The sequence below is a fragment of the Halichoerus grypus genome, chromosome 5, assembly GCF_964656455.1.
Source record: "Halichoerus grypus chromosome 5, mHalGry1.hap1.1, whole genome shotgun sequence".
Classification (NCBI taxonomy): Eukaryota; Metazoa; Chordata; class Mammalia; order Carnivora; family Phocidae; genus Halichoerus; species Halichoerus grypus.
The window spans coordinates 86,231,392-86,251,500 of record NC_135716.1 but is presented as its reverse complement, the minus strand read 5'-3'; the positions used below and the strand labels follow the sequence as shown (position 1 = coordinate 86,251,500).

Genomic DNA, 20,109 nt, shown 5'->3' with positions numbered 1-20,109 from the left:
CAGGCAGCGTAAAGACCACGCGCCGGGTGGAGGATACCCTGTTTGCTGGCTTCCTACTCCGGGGCGGCCGGGACCCCCAGTTGTGCTCCTGGGAGACGGCGGTGCCCGCTCGCTTTACTCTTCGGGCCCTTCGGAGTGGGGGGGCTGGGGGGGCGTCTTTACGCGCTCTACTGCGACCGGGGGTTGTAATCTGTAAGAAGGGGAGGGGCTTTCGGGCTCGAGAGGGGGCCGAGTCGGCGAGGAATCCCTAGGGGACGCTCGGGACTCGCCGTCCAGGGCAGGTCCGGGCGGGCTGTTTAGGCCACGGGAAGCGGCGCGGCCATCGCCGCGCGCGGGCGACCTCCACACCCCCGCCGGAAGTGGCCCCGAGAGGCGCGGCGCTCGGGCTGCGGAGGGAAACCGCCGCCTTCGTATCGCCCGGCCTCTGCCGGGTCAAGTTCGGGATTCCCGAGCTTTGCGTGCGGGTTGGGTGTCAGTAATGGCCCGGCTTCTCGGGTCCGCGGGATTTATTTAGCGTGTGCCACTCAACCCCTTACTCCACCCAGTTTGTCAAAAGTCCCTCGTGCGCCTGAGCGACTTTGCCAGAGGTCTTAAGTCCTTGACATTCTCATTGTCCCCAATCTTGCCCCTCCCCCCTTTTCAATGCCAACGAACCTGAAGGCAGGGAGTAGGGGCGGCTCCAGGCAGGAATGGACCAGAGGACAAAGAGGGTCCGGCTTCTGCAGCCCGGCACTCAGTTCTGACAGTCGTGTGGGTTTCGTCAGAGCTGCCGCAGCGGGAAGGTTCAAAGGCCGCTTTAACCGAGGCCACTCCGCGGGAGCGCTGCCATCAGTACCGTTACCTGCTCAGTCCGCAGCAGGAGACTCCTGTTCGTCCGGGAGGAAAACCCCAGATGCAGAGACAGCTTGGTGCAGGTAATAGAGAAGTTACCCAGCGCAGGGCGCTCGTAGTTCAAGCTCTTGGGCGGCTGGAACCAATGGAAGGCACAGCATGCCCTGCTCCTGCCCTTCCTTGGTTACATTCGTCCGCCCCAGAATCTGTGAGGGCAGAGACTTGAGTTTATTTCAGAGGGGCGATTCGTACACCAGACGAAAGTGGAAGTCTTAAGGCCTCTTGGTGTCTTAGAAATGAGTCGGTTTAACTAGAAGAGTGGGACAGGACCTTGGAAAGCCGGCCCTGCACAAGACTCACCAGCAAGTGCGTGGGTGACACCTCTTCTTATCTTTGAACACCACTTGTTTGTACCTGGAAGAGGCCAGAGTTTGTTTTTGTTCACAGGTGAAACCATTATAGAGGTTGGTGAAAATGCACTGAGGGGAATAGAAACTGAGGCAGAAATACTTTTGGGAAAACTTTTTGCCCTTTGTAAGGAGTTTTGGGGAGGGGGAAGGGGAGAGAGCAGTGTGGACTGTAGCTGTTCCTGAGGGAGGGGGTCCTCAGTTTTCAGTCCCAGACTCAGAGATTTTCAGAGTAGGCCCTTTTATGAACTCTGTGTCCCCCGCCCCCTCCCCCAAATTCCTATGTTGAAGCTCTAACTCCTAGTACCTCAGAATGTGACTGTATTTAAAGGCCATATAGGGCTTTTAAAGAGGCATTTAAGTTAAAATGTCATTAGGGGGGCACCTGGGTGGCTCAGTCGTTAAGCGTCTGCCTTTGGCTCAGGTCATGATCCCAGGGTCCTGGGATGGAGCCCCACATCGGGCTCCCTGCTGTGCGGGAAGCCTGCTTCTCCCTCTCCCACTCCCCCTGCTTGTGCTCTCTCTCTGTGTGTGTCTCTCTCTGTCAAATAAATAAAATCTTTAGATAGATAGATAGATAGATAGATAGATAGATAGATAGATAGAGAAAATGTCATTAGGATGTGCCCTAATCCAATATGAGCAGTGTCTTTTTTATAAGAAGAGGAGATCAGAGGGCACCTGGGTGTCTCAGGCGCCAGACTCTTGGCTTTGACTCAGGTCATGATCTCAGGGTTGTGAGGCAGCTCTGCGCTCAGCGGGGAGTGTGCTTGAGTTTCTCTTCCTCTCCCTCTGCCCCTCCCCTGCTCTCGCAAGCACAAGCTCTCTCTAAAATAAATAAATAAATGTTTAAGAAAACAACAAATAAGAGATCAGGATACAGCCAACACAGAGGGACAACCATAAGAGGACACAGTGAAAAGGCAGCCATCTGCAAGCTGAAGAGAGGCCTCAGAAGAAACCAAACCTGATGACAAAGAGATCTTGGACTTCCGGCCGCTAGAACTGTGAGTAAATAAGTTTCTGTTGTTTAAGCCACCCAGTCTGTGGTATTTTGTTAGGGCAGCCCTAGGAGATCAATACAGGCTCCGAGGTCCCTGCCCAGGGCCTCATTCCCTGCTCAGACCAACAGTCCACGATGGGATCCTCTGTGACTTAGAAGCTGAAGCAGCAGTGACGTAGAGCTGTGCAGGACTGACACCTTTGCACGCAGCATCGCATCCACTGAGATTTGTTTTCAAAGGTGCAGCCTGAGGAAGAGTTACTTCCAGAGTAATTCCTTCTCAGAGGAAGAGTTCCTTCCCGAGTGTCCGAGCCATTAGTGGCTGAGCTGATGCCTGAGCGTGCGGATTTCCATGTCGGGGCCCTTCCTTCCCAGGATCATATGCCTTGAACTGATACTAAATCAGATTCAAAAGGAAGATACCAACAACCTAAAATACCAAAGATATCCCAGGCCTGCCCGTGGCCCTGAGATTGGAGGACAGCCTATGTGTCTGCCATGGCCTAGCTTAGTGGGACTGGCTAGGATCTGCCTTCACCTCTCTCCTCACATTTCTACCCACTTCTCTTCCTCCCACCACAACAGTGGAGTGCTCACTCACCAAACTCAAAGACTGCAGGGTGTGGAAGGAAAACAGTGAATGAAAGCAGAAGAGGAAGAGCACTGGGGAATTGGGGCCTGGTCCCTCACTGGTATTGGACAGTGGAGGCCCTCCCTGGTTGGTCTTAACTGGTTTCCTGTCAAAGGTGAGACGCAACTGGCAGGTCTGGGTCTTGACAAAGGAAGGGTTCTCTCCTCAGCCTGACTGAGCCCCCTGCCCTCACAGAGGGCCAGCAAACCATAAGCAGGGCAAACAGATGTATGCAAACTCACTTTCTGAGGAAGTGGGGCCTATTAACTCAATCTTTCTCACGCAGCAGAGGGTCAGGTCTTGGCAGGACATTGCTGCCTTACCTCAGCAGCCATCTTGGAGATTTGCCCCACAGGGTTAGGGCAACAAAATCTGATTCTCACTGTGAGCATGTTTGGGGAGGACTACAAGGAATTGTCCGGTGCCTTCAAGGGCTTCCCAAACTACCACAGGCATTTTAGTGACAACTTTGACACCTGTTTGGTAGTAGGACAGAGTTGACATTCCTGCCACTCTTCTGTGAAATCCAAACTTCTTAGGAAACTTTGGAATGACTTTGTTGGTTTGAGAAACTAGGGTGAGGTAGTACCAAAATTTTTTTATGTCAGTATCAAAATCTGTTTTAGGTATGTAAGTAATTTCCCGCTTTCAAAGGAGTCATAAAGAAAAGAGAGGCAAAAAGCAATTCATGTTCTCTTCAAAAGTCTCATCGTAAAATTTGAAGGAAAAGAAACAAACAAAAGTCTCATCATGTCCAACTTGGTTCCTGGAAAAGTCTGCCATGGAACTGGTATTGGGTTTGTTTTTGTTTTTAAATTTTATTTATTTATTTTAGAGAGAAAGAGAGAGCGGGTGTGTGCTCACGTGCGACAGAGAGGCAGAGGGAGAAACTCCCAGACTCCTTGCTGAGCACAGAGCCCAACACAGGGCTCAGTCTCACGACCCTGAGATCATGACCTGAGCCAAAACCAAGAGTCCGATGCTTAACCAACTGCATCATGCAGGTGCCCCAGGACTGGTATTGTTAGTTGGACTTTGGGTCCTTTAATCAGAGCTAGTGGTGGCCTTGGCTATGGCAGTGACTAGGAGAAGACAGAGATGATTTGATGGATTGGAGGGAATTGTAGAAGGATAAATTTGGTAAGATTTGGTGATGTAGGCATTTGGAGAATGGGAGAGAGGAAGGAGCTTCTCCTTGACCTGAGGAACTGGGAGATGATGGAAAAATTCACTAAGGTGAAGAATTCAGGGAGAACAAACTGCTTTTGGAACCAAGAAGACATTGATGTTGAGGATCCCATTAACCATCTAGAGGGACACATTCACCGGGACTTAAGAATATTAATCTATTCAGTGAAGGGGCTCAGCTGGAGATACTCTGGGGGAAGCCCTTAGCAGAAGGATAAGGGAATAAGGACTGACAGAAGGCGGGGAATTTGATGAGATCTAGCCGGGGTCCCGGAGAAGAGAAGAGGACTGAGGCAGCCGGAGCAGGGATGGGGCTAGGAGAGGAAGGGAATGCCAAGAGGCAAGGATAGCCGGAGCCCGACGGGACCACCAGGACAGCATTTGCCCAAGGGGGCAAACATGGTAGCAGCAGGGCCGTATTATGCATGCCATTCAGAAATGATGACAACCACTTGTGTTCGTCAAGTTCAGTCACTGTCGACTAAGCGTTTTACTTCATCTCTCTTTTAATCACCATGACCACCTTGCAAGGCAGATAGGTGTTTTATCATCATTTTACAGACTAGGAAGCCTAAAGTGTTTTGCCTAAGCTCCCCCAGCTAGTGAGTGCCACGGCCAGGGGTTCCGGCCTAGGTGCTGGGACTCCAAAGTTCACATTCTGAAGTCGAAAACACCAAGTGAAGAGCATATACTGGAAGCTGAGAGGGGAGGCAACAGGAAGTTCATGATGTACAGGATTGAGGGCCTCGCTGCTTCAGCGGACTCATTTCTACCTGCTTACCCATAGGCCACCTGGCTCCACCACTATCAAGAGGGGAAAAATTTCCACCCTGTGCCAGAGTTGAGCTTTACACTCTTTCCATCTCCTCCACCCTATTATCCTCCACATGAAATGCATGCCCGTGTGTCGTGATCAGTACGAAGAAGCAGAGGCTACGTGCAAGGCCACAGACTTGAGTCTGAGTCCTGGCTCTGCCTCTTACTACCTATGACACTGGCAAGATGCGTAATCTCACCAGGCCTCAGTTCCTCGTCTGTAAAATGGGGATACCGGTACCTGCCTGGTGGTGGTATCTGGAGACATTTAAGGAAACAATACCCATAAAGTGACCAGCTCAAGTCTGATCCAAAATAAACAATAGAAAAAAACTTAATACGATTATTAGCTATTCAGAAAAGTCAAAACAAAATTATAAAGGTAAATACCCTTACAGTTCCTAAATTGCAAACCTTCCCTGGCTTTTCATTAGATGTTCATCAGCCATTCCCCTATCTGTGCTGGTTTGTTCTCACCCGACCCAATGTCTACAATTTGCAACTCCTCCCATGACTTGGCATAACCCTTTCTTCTGTCCAGATATGTTCCCCTCCTTTGTGGACCTACTGTTTAGTCTGTACTATTCAGCCCTGTGAAGCTTTCCTCATGTGCCCCCCCCACCCCACAACCCCTGCTCCTCCTTCTCAGACCAACTGTACTTTCCCCAGGTTCTAGCAAGCATATACTCTCTTCTGGTTTTAACAGTTCCTCCAGGATTAATTTATCCTCCCAGTTCCCCCATCAGACTCTGAGTTCTCTCAGGACAGGCGTTTTGTCCTATTCATCCCTGTAAGTCAGCATCCTGAATGCCTCAATGGTCAGGAAATGCCTGATGAGGGACCTAAAGACCTTAGCCTCTGAATCCTTACTCAAAAGGACGTAGCACCCAGTATCTACGCCCTCCCCCCTACCTCTCAGGGAACTCTCAGGAATTTGCAGGTCAGAAGTAGGTCTAGCCTGCACCCTGGAAGGAACTTCCTGCAGGTTGGTCCCAGAAGAGGGTAGAAGGTAGCTGCCCTGGGCTGTAACCCTTGTCCACAAATGGCTAGAGGCCACCATTAGCCAGGTTCTGGTGACCTTAGCTGAAGGCAGAGTTCACCACTACCAATCACCTCAATGGGATCAGTGCTTCAAGGGAGATGCTTTAGGGAAAGGTACACATTTGTGGGTAGACTGAATAGTCTCCCACCAAGATGTCCACATCCTGATCCCTGCAACCTGAGAATCTATGACCTTAACTGGCAAAAAGGACTTTGCAGGTGTGACTAAATTCAGGACCTGGAGGCGGGGAGACTATCCTGGATTACCTGGGTGGGCCCTAAATATCATCATAACAGACCTTATTAGAAAGAGGCAAGAGGCCTCATGGGGAGAAGACAATGTAATGACAGAAGCAGAGATTGGATGCTGAGGCCAGGAGCCAAGAAATGCCTCTAGAAGCTAGAAGAGACAGGAGCGGATTCTCCCTCTGGAGCCTCCAGAAGGAATCAGTCCTGACACTGAATGTAGCCCCTTAAGATTCATTTTGGGCTCCTGACCTCGAGAACTGTAAGAGAATAAATTTGTGTTTTGTTTTTTTCTTTTTTTTAATATTTTATTTATTTGTTTGACAGAGAGAGACAAAGCGAGAGAGGGAACACAAGCAGGGGGAGTGGGAGAGGGAGAAGCAGGCTTCCCGCGGAGCAAGAAGCCCGATGCGGGGCTCGATCCCAGGACCCTGAGATCACGACCCAAGCCGAAGGCAGACGCTTAACGACTGAGCCACCCAGGTGCCCCTAAATTTGTGTTGTTTTAAGCCTCTAAATTTGGGGTAATTTGTAAAGCAGGATTAGGAAATACACCATCCTTTCATTCATGAGAGACACCAAGTTCTTCTAATTTGGTGGGGAGGGAGAGTAAAGTGTGATGAGGAGCTGAGTAGGAAGTGTACTTGGAGGAAAGGGGAGTGGAGGGAAGGAAGATGGCCGAGGGGAAAAAGGGATCGGGAATGGGAGAGGTGTTCTACAGTGGGCAGACTGGCTCCTTCATGGGTCTCCCCAGCCTCCTCAGAGCTCCTCAGAGCATCTCCATCTTCACAAGTGGCACTGAGCACCCCTAGATGGTGGTTGACCTCCCTGAGCCCTGGACCTCTGTGGGGCTACTTGAGGCCACGGCAGGGCAGGAAGAACCCCGACTGGCCTCACTGGGCTGGCAGCAGCGGCAAACTCTTCCTGTTCTGGGAACAGCTCACACCCAAACTGCTGCTAGGACCCTGTGTTAGTGCCCGAGGGCTGCCATAACAGTTTACCACAAACTTGGTAGTTGAAAACAACCAAAATTTATTCTCTCACAGTTCTGGAGACTAGTCTGAAATCAAAGTATCAGCAGGGCCATGCTTTCTCCAAAGCTTCTAGGGGAGAACACTTCCTTGCCTTTTTCAGCTTCTAGTGGCTCCTGGCTTTCCTTGGTTTCCAGCAGTAAAACTCCAATCTCTGCCTGTGTGTTCACATGGCCTTCTTCCCCATGTCTCTGTGTCCAACTTTCCCACTCCTTTCTCTTGTCCCACCCTAAAATGCAGCAGGATTTCATCTGAAGATCCTTAATTACATCTGCAAAGACCCTATTTCTAAATAAGGTCATATTCTGAGCTTCCAGGTAGACATGACTTTTGCAGATGCTGAGCTTGGAGCCTCTTAGGAGGCCCTTCTGGAAGCAGGCCCAGACTTCCCATGATTTTCTGTCTCCAGGTACCCCTGCACTCTCCATCTCCAAAAGGCCCTTCTGTCCGTCAGTTATACCTGAGTATAAACCAAGAGGAACAGATTGCATTTTTACTACTTGTGTCCGAACAGTGTGAGGGTCAGAAGGGACTCTGTGTCTCCACTTAGGGAACTCCAGGCTTCAGAGCAGTACACAGAGAGTCCTGTGGCCCTTGGCTAGATACCTGCTGTAACCGGGAGAAGGCCTGAACTGTCTGGGCAACGAGGCAACTGTTCCCCAGATTCACTTGTCTGGGAAAAACTGGAAGAGAAAAAGACACGGAGCTAGAATAAGGGCTCAGTGTTGCAGTTTGAATATCTGTAAAATAGTGACAGCAAATGTATATGCCTCATAGGATTACCATAGGGATAAAATGAGATAAATACAGTCCATGCAAAGTACTTAGGGCAGAATCTCAACATGGCAATACATTAATAATTATTAGTCATTTCATTATGATAAACACTAATGATACAAGTCCTAGATCTTTACCTTGGGAAACTCACAATCATGATGTAGAAAGACTAACACACAGGAAACAGTACATTATATAATCTCTAGATGAGTAGCAGTTAGAGATTCTTCTACATTGTGACCCAGAAAATAAGTATATTTGGGTTCCTGGGTGTTTCATGAATTACAAAAGCCTTTCCCTTATGTCCTCTCATTTGATTCCACAAGAACCCTGGGAAGGAAGTAGGGCTTTTCACTCCTGTTTTACACATAGGGGAAATTTCCGGTGAAGATGAGACCCCTGGGGATATGGATCATCCAGCTAAAAAGTGACCAGGATGGAATTTGAGCCCAGGTTTTATGTTTTACTTTTCTTTTGTATTAGGTTCAGGATTTCAGGGGAAAGTGATACACACATAGATACAAATAATATCAATATTTGTACTGTAGGGGAGAGAAAATAATTTTCCCTCTACCCTTCTGCATTCTTAGCTGAGACTCCCATAATAAAAGACAGATTAACAGGAGAAAATCAAACAGAAGTTCATTAACATGCATACCTCATGGATACAGGGGAGATGCCCAGGAAAAAATAAGTAACTCCCCAGGGTAGCTTGGAATTCAGACTTAAATACCATCTTAATAGTGAAAGGGGAGGGGGCCTGGAGGCCTCTTAGTGGAGAGTAAATGCCTTTTAGGAAAGATGAACAGGCCCTTAGAAGAATACATGGGAGGTATGATAGTTTCTGACAAAGTCTGTCTGGCTGTGGGGTCCACTTCTCCTGTGATAAGGGGCAATCTTCCCTGCTTGATGAAATTCCCAGGGAAGAGATTTATGACAACTGAGTTCTTTTTGGAGGGTCTGCCTTTAGGCAAGTGGGGGGTGGGGGTGGTCAGAGAAAGTCTGTCCTTTCTGTTTTTCAAGTGCCTACAGCTCAAAATAGTCAATATGCCAAAGTAGCATATATTGGGGGAATATGTTCTGTGACCCTTCAGTATAGTAGAACAAACTTCTCTTGACCTCAACCCACAGTAAGAAATACATTTTCCATTGCCTTCTAGTCACATTCACATAAGAATACAAATTGCAACTAGTTTCACAAAATGATACTATTTGTGATCTACTCCATTTTATGCTTCTTAAAAAAGGGAAAAATAAAAAGGCAATCTCTATCAAGTAAATTGACTTCATAACCCACTAAAGGGTTACAACTTATAGTTAGGAAAACACTGGTTAGAGGAAACTACAAAGAATAAAGTAAAAATCATCTTACTTACTTTTAAAGTCTTAATATTTCTCTGAACATGCCCCCTGAATCTCTCTGTGCTTGCACATAACCTATGCCTGTCTTTGTAGGGAGGTGATACCCACCTCAGTAGCTAGGGTGGAAGGCCTACTGTGGTAGAAGACAAAGGGAAAGGCAGGTTGAGCTCTGTGGGAGCTGAGAGGGAAAGGGTCATTCCAGCTGAGCAAATAAGGGTGGTGATAGTTTGAGCTGGGTTCTAAAGAATATTTAGGATTTGAAACATGTTTAGATTGGAGGCGAGGGGAAGGCGGTGTAATCCAGGCAGAAGAGACAGTCAAAGATGGAAGAGCCGTTGCGGGGCCACGTGCAGCTTGGGCAAAGGGCAGTGATGAGAAGGGAGCTGTCAGGGGCACCTGGCTGGCTCAGTCAGTGGAGCATGCGACAAGATCTTTATTTTTTAAGATCTAGTTATTTATTAGAGAGAGAGAGACAGAGAGAGAAAGCAGGGGGAGGAACAGAGGGAGAGACGGAATCCTGAAGCCGACTCCGCTCTGAGCGCAGAGCCCCACACGGGGCTCCATCCCAGAACCCTGAGATCATGACCTGAGCCGAAATCAAGTTGGCTGCTTAACTGACTGAACCACCCAGGCACCCCTGAGCATGTGACTCTTGATTTCAGGGTTGTGAGTTTGAGCCCCATGTTGGATGTAGAAATTAATAAAAAAAAAAAAAAATCTTGGAAAAAGAAAAGGTGAGCTTTTGGTACCAAGGACTCAATGCCAAAATAGGAAGGGGCTAGGTTTTATTCTATGAACGATGTTGGAACAAAGGATATGAATAGGCAATATACAGGGGAACAAACACAAAAGCTATCAAACTCATGTAAAGACGCTTGAACTCATTAACAATCAAAGAAACAAAAATGAAAACAATGAGATATCACTTAACACCAGAGAGAGTGGAAAAACTCAGAAAGTTGGATGACCCAAGGGTTGGCCTGGAAGTGGGCTCAGAGGAGTGCTGATGCCACGGTGTTGGAAGTCTGGAACAACTATTCTGGAGGGCAGCCTGGTACTCTTCAATTAAGAATAAACAGATCCAGGGGGCGCCTGGGTGGCTCAGTTGGTTAAGCAACTGCCTTCGGCTCAGGTCATGATCCTGGAGTCCCTGGATCGAGTCCCGCATCGGGCTCCCTGCTTGGCGAGGAGCCTGCTTCTCCCTCTAACCCTCCCCCGTCTCATGTACTCTTTCTCTCTCTCATTCTCGCTCTCTCAAATAAATAAATAAATCTTTAAAAAAAAAAAAAAAAAGAATAAAAAGATCCGGGGCGCCTGGGTGGCTCAGTCAGTTAGGTGTCCGACTCTTGATTTGGGGTCAGGTCATGATCTCAAGGTGGTGAGACTGAGCCTGCAATGGGCTCCGCGCTCAGTGGGGAGTCTGCTTGGGATTCTCTCCCTCTCCCTCTGTCCTTCCCCCTCTCACTCGCTCACCTTCTCTCTCTAAAATAAATAAAGTCTTAAAAAAAAAAAAAGAAAAGAATAAACAGATCCTAATAACCAGAGTTGTGTTCCTGGATTTTTTTCCAAAAGATATATAGGTCTGTAAGAGAAATGTACAGCAATGCTCCTTGCAGCATTTTTTGTGTTGGGGAAATGGAGCAAACCTGGGTGTTTGTTACTGAGAGTGAGGAGATAAAGTGTGATGTTGGCTCTTTGTGAAGTTTAAATGCAGCAGTTCAGTCAACACATTGAATGTTCACATCACAACACGGATGGCAGAATGCGGGTTGAGCTTTGTGGGAGTTGAGCAGGAAAGGCCAATTTTTAAAATAAGGTTAGAGAAGGGGGAAAGTAAACAAAGAATATGATATAAAACAGGATCCCACTTATGTACATTCTCAGAAAGTAGAAATTAACTAGAACCGAGAAAGTAAAAACATGTTCGGGAATTCGTCAGGCTGGGAGAACAGAGATAGAGCTAGCCAAAGAGTTAGCAGAAAACATCTCTCCCAGCACATGCTGCACCTATGGAGGCACGAGCCCTTCTTTGAGTGACCACTGCTTCTCGTATTCACTGAGAAACCTATTCTAAAAATCACAGACAACCAGAACCTTCACTGTTTGAAAGCACATCAGCAAGAATGAAATATCCCCCTCCTGCCAAGAGGACCCAAATCACTTTGACACTGAGAATCAGCCTTGATCTTCAACCCAGGTACAAAACTACAATAAGAGGTTTCTAAACACAACATTCCACCTTTATCTTAACTTTGTGGTTTCCAAGGAAACAGGATCCTGGACGCACTTCAAAGCCTAATTCTGATGTCCATCCTTTCACAAAGCCCTGCTTTGCTTTAAGCCCAACAAAACTCTACACTCCAGGCTTCCCCACAACCTACATTAACTCTATTTTTTCCTTTGTTTGGTAAGACACATCACAGTTTCTTTGGTATGCGTTCTCCCTCTTTCAAAACTAGTTTTCAATTTCAAAATAAACCTGGTTTGTTAGACTAAGTGGTGGTTGTGGCTTGATTCAGAGAGGATTTTTTTTTCTTAGAGTTGCTATACTTTATTTCAGCATTCCTACATTTTTGGTTATTTCTAATATTGTTAGAAACATTAGTGTTATAAGTGCTGCATCAATATCTTGCTTCTTTGACATTAGTAGTACAGTATAATGTCTGAAAGGAGACTCTGGCTTTTAATCCTGGCTTAGCCACTTCCCAACCATATGACTGAACCATGTTACTTAACCTCTCTGTGATTCCATCTCCACATCTGTACAATGGAAATAATGATGTTTAGGAGGATAAACTGAGTTAATCCATGTAAAGTGTTTAAAACATCGTCTGGCACCAAGGAAGAATACATAAGCAATCGAAAAATATATATGCATTCTAGTTTACCTTGGCATCTATTTAGTTAGCAGTAAAGCATGTTCTGCAGCTTTTTAGTTTTTGTTTTGAAATAATGATAATAGAATAATAGAATAGATATAGAATAATATATCTATAGAATAATAATAATAATAGAATAAGGAAGTTGCCAAAATAGTACAAAGAGTACTCTTCACTCAGCTTCTCCCAATGGTGACAAGTTATATATCTGTAATACAATATCAAAACCAGGAAATTGACACTGGTACATTATTAGCTAATATACAGGCCTTAATCACTGCTCACAAGTTTTTAAACCTGCATTCATTCATGTGCGTGTGTGCATGTAATTCTATGCAACTTTAGTCCATGTATAAACTTGCGTAACCACCACCACAATCGAGATGCAGATCTGTTTAGTCATCTCAAAAGAACTTCCCAGTGTCTTCCCAACCACCTCCCATCTTGCCATATAAATGAAATATATAGTATGCAAGGATAATTATTTTTTAATGCCTAGAAAGCAATACACTTTTTGCAAGAACACAGAGAAGGAAAATTGGAATGATTGTCTGCAAGGGAGTAAAGAATGAACATACAAAGGAATAATAAATAAATGGGGGCAATGGTTCTACTAAATGTATATAGCAAATATAGTAATAGATCCTCAGATTATGTGTGATTTGCAAATTTTAGAAAAATATGAGTAAAATTTAGGAGCATCAATTTATCCTGCATGTCTCAGTCAGAATAAAGATAAGAAGGTCAGAATCACCTTCCCCAAATATTGCTCTTGACTTGCCCAGTAACCCGCACCAACTGTCCAGGACCAGCTCTTCATACTCTTTTCTCCTAATTTCACACCCGTCCGTGACCGAGTCCTCCTTGAAGAGCCTGACTGGCTCTCCTGGTCTGACTGAGGACCGAATCTCTCACCGAGACCTCATCAGCGAGGTTGACTAGTCAGGAAAATCACTTCAGAGCATAACTCTTTTTTGCGGGGGGGAGTGTGACAAAAGGTTGTTTATTTAAGCTTGATCTCTTGAGACTGTCATACATGTAAAAATATATAATTTAAAGTCAGGGAAATAATAATCAGCTTGGTGTTGCCTCCCTTCTGCCCCTTTGGTACAGCTTTTCCAACTGGCCTCCATTCCAGTTTCAAAATCCTGGAGTGTGGGGGACAGGGGTCACTTCTTGGCAGCTTCTGCCTGCACTACCAAATCTGCCTCTTTCTGGGCAGCCAGGAATGCGGCTCGCTCCTTCTGGAAAGCTGCCAGCTCTTCTGAACTGAGGTCCTTCACCACACGAATGCCCAGGGAACAGGCAGAGCCAATGACGGAGCGAACCACAGAGGACAGGGGCGCATCCTGCAGGGCGAAGGCCTCATCCTGGGCTTTAACTCGGGTGATCTCATACACATGCTTCAAGGTCACCAGGCCTGCCACTTCCTTCCCTGTCTGCCGGGCCCTCTTCTCAATCCCAGCAGCTGCTTTCAGGAAGTAGGATACAGTGGGTTGTCCAATTTTGATTTCAAATGTCCTGTCAGGCTTCACAGAAATCTTGGTGGGCAAAGGAATGCCTTCTTTGATGTCCTTTGTCTTCTCGTTGAACTCCCTGCAGAACTGGTTGATGGAAACACCTCTTTGACCCAGGATGGGACTAGAGGGGGCCTGGATGGCCTGGCCTGCCCACACGATGGTCTGGATTACGCCGTCAGCCTCAGGCTTCCTGAGGGCCCGAGTGGCCCGATTCAGCTTCGACATGACGCAGGGTTCCTGGCCTTAGGTCACCTCAAGGCGACAGACAGCAAGAGCGACCCAGAGCATAACTCTTTTAAAGTTGATGTTCACAATTTTTTTAAAGGCATATTGCTTTCTTTTTTTTTAAGATTTTATTTATTTATTCGACAGAGAGAGCAAGTATGCACAAGCAGGGGGATGGGCAGAAGGAGAGAGAGAAGCAGACTCCCCGCTGAGCAGGGAGCCCGATGTGGGGCTCAACCCCAGGACTCCAGGATCATGACCTGAGCCAAAGGCAGACGCTTAACCAACTGAGCCACCTAGGCACCCCATTGTTCACCATTTTTTAAATGATTGTATTTTTCATAAGATTGGGACTGCGGAGTCCCATTCCCTGCACCAGAGGTCCACACATAAACCCCAGGGGTGTCTGGGGTCCGTTGCTGCTGTCTAGATTGAGTTCTGGTTATCTTGTTGAAGATTTTTTAAACTGTTTTTCAGAATTAACTAAAATGAACTGAGGGTCTTCTAGGTGCCAAGCAGTAGGATAGGTATTTGAGGGACGCCTGGGTGGCTCAGTCAGTTAAGTGTCTGTCTTCGACTCAGGTCATGATCCCAGAGTCCTGGGACCGAGTCCCACATTGAATCCCACATCGGGCTCCTTGCTCAGCGGGGAGTCTGCTTCTCCCTCTGCCTGCCCCTCCCCCTGCTTATGCTCTCTCACACACAAATAAACAAATAAATAAAGTCTTTAAAAAAAAAAGGATAGGTATTTGAAACATATTATTTTCACCAAAAATATTCTCACAGCACTGGGGCTTTTTTTTTTTTCTTTAAGGCCCAAATAACCTCTGCTAAAAATGATTGCAAGCATACATTGATCAAAAATTCAAATGATATTGAAAGACATAAAGAAAAAGTAAGGGGGCACCTGGGTGGCTCAGTTGGTTAAGCGACTGCCTTTGGCTCAGGTCATGATCCTGGAGTCCAGGGATCGAGTCCCACATCAGGCTCCCTGCTCAGCGGGGAGTCTGCTTCTCCCTCTGACCCTCCCCCCTCTCATGCTCTCTCTCTCTCATTCTCTGTCTCTCAAATAAATAAATAAAATCTTTTTAAAAAAAAAAAGTAAAAGTAAAAGCCTCCTTCTGGCCTAACCAAACTCTTCTCCTTATCGGTAGCCACTCTTATTAGTTTTATTATGTGAAATTCCAGAAAAATGTTTCCTTCATGTATGCATGCATACACACCAATACACATGCACCCTTTTTATTTACATCAAAAAGAGACCCTCCCTATCACTTTCTTTTCACCTGCTAAGATATTTAAGTAGTTTCTAAGTGTTTAATATTAAAAATAATACTGCTTTCTCTTTATTGAATCATTCTAGCTAATAAATTAAGGAGTATTAGAATATCATTTTGCAGCTCCTAATGAATTACAGGATCTAAGCATTAAGCATCAACAGATGTTATCACAGAAAGGGAAGCAGTCAGACACTGTGTGTCTCCTGATAGAAAGAAAAAAAAAAATAGCACCACTTATGTAGCAGTCTTGCCAGGGAGTGAAAAAGTGAACCTAAATCTAATCAAGCTTCTGTTCCCTTTACTCCATCTATTTCTACAGGAAATGTAGAGGGACAGGCAATCATGATAAACTACACCACAGGGAAGCCGTCAGCAAAATCCCAATTGGAAAACTCTACAGAAAAAACAACCCAGTCTCTTCAACAAAGAAGCTACAAGAAAAAAAGAGATGAATGGCAAACTTATTAGAGTTGAAAGACATGTCAACCAACCATTATGTATAGAACTTATTTGGATTCAGATTAGAACAAAGCATTTTTTAAACCTGTGACATGTAGGTTAATTTTAACACCAACTAGATATTTGATGAATTAAGGAAATATTGTTAATTATTTTCGATGTGACTTGCTATTGTGGTCCTTATCTTTTAGAGATACATAAAGCAATATTTGTGGATGAAATAATATGGTATCTGGGATCTGCTTCAAAATGATACAGGATGGACAGTCTTAAGTTTGATAATTGATGAAGTTGGATAACAGGTACCTTGCCTCTGTGTATATGTTTTAATTTCTCAATTATCAAGAATGAAAAATACAGGCATGCCTGGGTGGCTCAGTCTGTTGAGCATCTCAGTGTATAAGACTGCCCCATTTCCCTAGCCCTAACCAGCACTGGGCATTAGCAAACCTTTACATTTGACCAATTATGAATCTCACAGTCCCCTCAGAATCTCATGGCCCCACCGAGCACCGTGGTGGCTGGTTATCAACCTGGAAGGCCTGATGCAGCCATTTCAATGTTCAGGGCAGCCCTGTTGCAGTGATCGGATACTCATTTGAGGATCAAGGTGCCATCGGCCCCAAAAGGTGCTTGAGTGGACCTAGACCCTGTGGCCTCTGAGACTGACTTTTCTGTTTTCAATGATGCCATTCGGCTCCTTTCTGTCTCCATAGTCACGTTAGCCTAGAAGCTAATAGGGTTCTCTCAAGTCTGTTTCCATCGGTCTGGTCTAATCTGGCAAGGTCTGGCTCTGCCTGCCAGTGTCACCTCATGTTACTGCACTTTCCTCCTTGCCCTCTAAACACCACCCAGACTAGACTTCTTGCAGGTCCTTCTACCTCTCTGGGCCTGCTGTCTTTTGCTTTCCTCCAGGCCTGTGCCTGTGCCACCCCCTGCCTGGACCACTCTCCCTTCCCATCCGCCTCAGGTCTCATCCTAACATTCCTTCCTCCCAGAGGCCTTCCTCACCCACACCAATGTCAAGTTAGGCCTCCCTCCATTGCACTCTCTGTGTCGGCACTTAGCCCATCTTAACACTTGTCACACTTTATTATGGTCACTGCTTTAGTATCTGACTTCCCTCCTAGCTACTAAAAGTCCACGAAGTCAGAAGCCACTCTGTTCTGTTGAACCTTGTACCTTCACTGCCCAGCAGATTGCCTGATATCTAACAGATACTCAAATTATTGAATGAAAAAATGAAGTAATGGTATCTTAGGGGTCAGAGAAGAGGAATGGTCCTAGAGAGCCTTTCTTATAGAACTTAACAATATCAAATAGATACTTAAAACATTTACAAAATTAGTAGATACAGATTTTCCATCACCCATGTGAATGATTAAACCTAGTCTCCCCAGGCACAGGGATAGTCTCCCAGTTAAGGATCACTTAACTGAGACCTAAACAGAACTGGCCCTCACGCTTACTCTCTGTGCCAGAATTTCTGATTAGCCATATTGTGAGCTATGTTAGCAGGGCTCCCCCAGACCACACTGCGGAGCCAAATATGGTATGAAAATTGCTGATTAAGGGGCGCCTGGGTGGCTCAGTCGTTAAGCGTCTGCCTTCGGCTCAGGTCATGGTCCCAGGGACCTGGGATCGAGCCCCACATCGGGCTCCCTGCTCTGCGGGGAGCCTGCTTCTCCCTCTCCCACTCCCCCTGCTTGTGTTCCCTTTCTCACTGTGTCTCTCTCTGTCAAATAAATAAATAAATAAATCTTAAAAAAAAAAAAATTGCTGATTAAGTTTTACATTTTTTGTATTATTTCTTTTTTTTTCTTTTGAAGGCCAAACTGAGGCAGTGAGGCAGGCCACTGGAGGTTTATGAGCAGGTGGGTGATGAGGTCAGATCTGTGCTTGGAAGGTCACTCTAACAGCAGAACATGGAAGGGATTCGAGAGGTGTGAGCCTAGGAGAGGGGAGGTGTAACCCTAACACTTTCTCCCACTTGAATAGAATAGGTATCTGTGTATAGGTCTCATGTCTCATCTGAGTTCCTTCCCAACTGAGGGCAAAAAGTTTATCATGTTCATCTGTGGAACTATCACGACACAAAATTAGAAATTAATTAAATTAAATTAAATTAAATTAAATTAAATTAAATTAATTAAAAAGTGGAAGGACTGGAAACAACTATCCATCAACAAGTGAATGGGGGGCGCCGGGGTGGCTCAGTCAGTTAAGCGGCTGCCTTCAGCTCAGGTCATGATCCCAGGGTCCTGGGATGGAGTCCCGCATTGGGCTCCCTGCTCGGCGGAGAGCCTGCTTCTCCCTCTGCCCCTTTCCCTGCTCATGCTCTCCCTCTGTGTCTCTGAAATAAATAAATACTCTTTTTTTAAAAAAAAGGGATTTGAGTGAAAGAAGCCAAACACAAACAATACACTGTACGACTCCATTTACATAAAACTTTAGAAAATGCAAACTATCTCTAATGTCATAAAGCAAACCAGCGGTTGCCTGAGGGCAGGGATGGGGGCAAAGGAGGACATTGGTGAAGGGGGCAGAGAGAAGAATTATGAAGTGGCACTAGGAAACTCTGGGGTGGGTTGATGGATATGTTCATTATTTTGAGTATAGTGATGTTTTCATTGGTATGTATGTACGTCAAAACTTAGCAAATTATACTTTAAACATGTGCAGTTTATTGTATGCCAGTTATAACACAATAAAGCTGTTTTTTAAAAAAGTGCGGGTGGGTATGGTAGAGAAATGAAGGCAGAAGTGTCATTTGAGCTATAAGATATGGCTTTGGCTTGAAAGAAAGCTCTGGGGTGCCTGGGTGGCTCAGTTGGTTAAGCGACTGCCTTCAGCTCAGATCATGATCCTGGAGTCCCAGGATCGAGCCCCGCATCGAGCCCCGCATTGAGCCCCGCATCGGGCTCCCTGCTCAGCAGGGAGTCTGCTTCTCCCTCTGACCCTCCCCCCTCTCATGCTCTCTCTCTCTCAAATAAATAAATAATCTTAAAAAAAAAAAAGAAAGAAAGCAAGCTCTGGCCAAGCCAGAAGGAGGTGGCAGTCCCAGTCCAGACCCGAGCAGATGGGCTTAGTGGGAGGTGAGCAGACCCTTTTGCGTAGAGCAGAAAACCCACCTAACCCTATAACCCTATAAGGGAGCAGTAGGAAATAGACCTATAGAAGGAGGGAGAGGCAGATGTTGGAGAGCTTTGAATATCAAGCTTGTTTTTGTTTTTTTTTTTAGGGGCTGGTGGAGAGGGGCAGAGGGAAAGGGAGACAGACAGAGAATCTTAAGCAGGCTCTGCGCTGGGCGTCCTGGGCTTGATCTCACAAACCCTGACATCATGACCTGAGCAGAAATCAAGAGTTAGACGCTTAACCGATGGAGCCACCCAGGTGCCCCTGAATATCAAGCTTTTTAAAAGTGTACATTGGATTGCAGTTCCATCACTTACTTCTTCAATGATCCTGCACAAGTTAACTTCTCTAAGACTGTTTCCTCCATCTATAAAATAAGGATCATAATATCGGAACCTACTTCCACAGTGGCTGTGAAGAAGAGATGAGGCGATGCAGGTAAAACACTCAGCAGAGGGCCCTGTAAACAGTTAAGTGCTCAATAAGTAGAAGGAATTATTATTATAACAATTACTGTTATTAACCCCAACATAAGCAAATGTATACAGATGTTTGAGCAGGAGGAAGTGATCAAAGAAGTTCTTTAGGAGGATTAAATTCACCATCACTAATTAGCTCCCCTCCAGAGTTAAAATTCCAAATTCATCTCTTCCCCCTTCCCCACTCTATAACTTCCTTCCTAGTAAACACCGTGCCCAGACGGAGCCTGAAACCAGTAACCAAGACTCTCTCATATTAGTGAAGGGATTCCAACTGGTAAGCAAGTTGAGGTATGGCCTCTGGGTTGGAGAACCAGAACCCCCCCAATCCCACCCCCAAGGATTTCAGCCACCACCATCGTCACCACCATAGATTTATATACAGGGTTCACCCTAAAGAGAATAAAGCAGGTGATATTCCTTTTAATTTTAAAGCCTAGACAGTTTCCCCCCAAACTCCAAGGAGGGGTCCAGGTTTTCAGAGATTGACCCTGATCTAAGAGTTTATTCTCTGGAGTCTCTGAGGAGAAGCCTCTCTGTGCCTCAGTTTCCTCATCTATAAAATGGGAGATAATAATGGTGACTATTTCATGAGGTTCTTGTGAGGATTAAATGAGTCAATATGTGTAAAGGGCCTAGACCATTGTCTGGTCCATACTAAGTCTATAGGTGTTAAACTTTTTTAAGGACTTCATTTCTTCTATCTTGTTGATAATGCTTCTTATTTATGGTCATGTCTTTTTAAGTGACTAGGGATTAACAGTGTCCCCATAACAAGCTACTTCAGCCCCAGTGCACC

The 20,109-nt window shown here is 45.8% G+C and overlaps 1 pseudogene across 4 annotated transcripts; it reads right to left on the bottom strand.

The window, feature by feature from the left end:
* Positions 1-412: 412 nt before the first annotated feature.
* Positions 413-19,664, bottom strand: LOC118539643 (large ribosomal subunit protein uL11m pseudogene; annotated as a pseudogene). Of its 4 annotated transcripts, XR_013447937.1 has the most exons (3): positions 19,149-19,664; positions 1,192-1,245; positions 413-866 (listed from the first exon to the last, which is right to left on the bottom strand). The product of XR_013447937.1 is annotated as a large ribosomal subunit protein uL11m pseudogene, transcript variant X3 (transcript). The 4 variants fall into 4 exon arrangements; XR_013447936.1 differs by having other exon boundaries at positions 413-1,245; XR_013447938.1 differs by having other exon boundaries at positions 413-1,245; positions 19,232-19,664.
* Between the last annotated feature and the right edge of the window lie 445 nt (positions 19,665-20,109).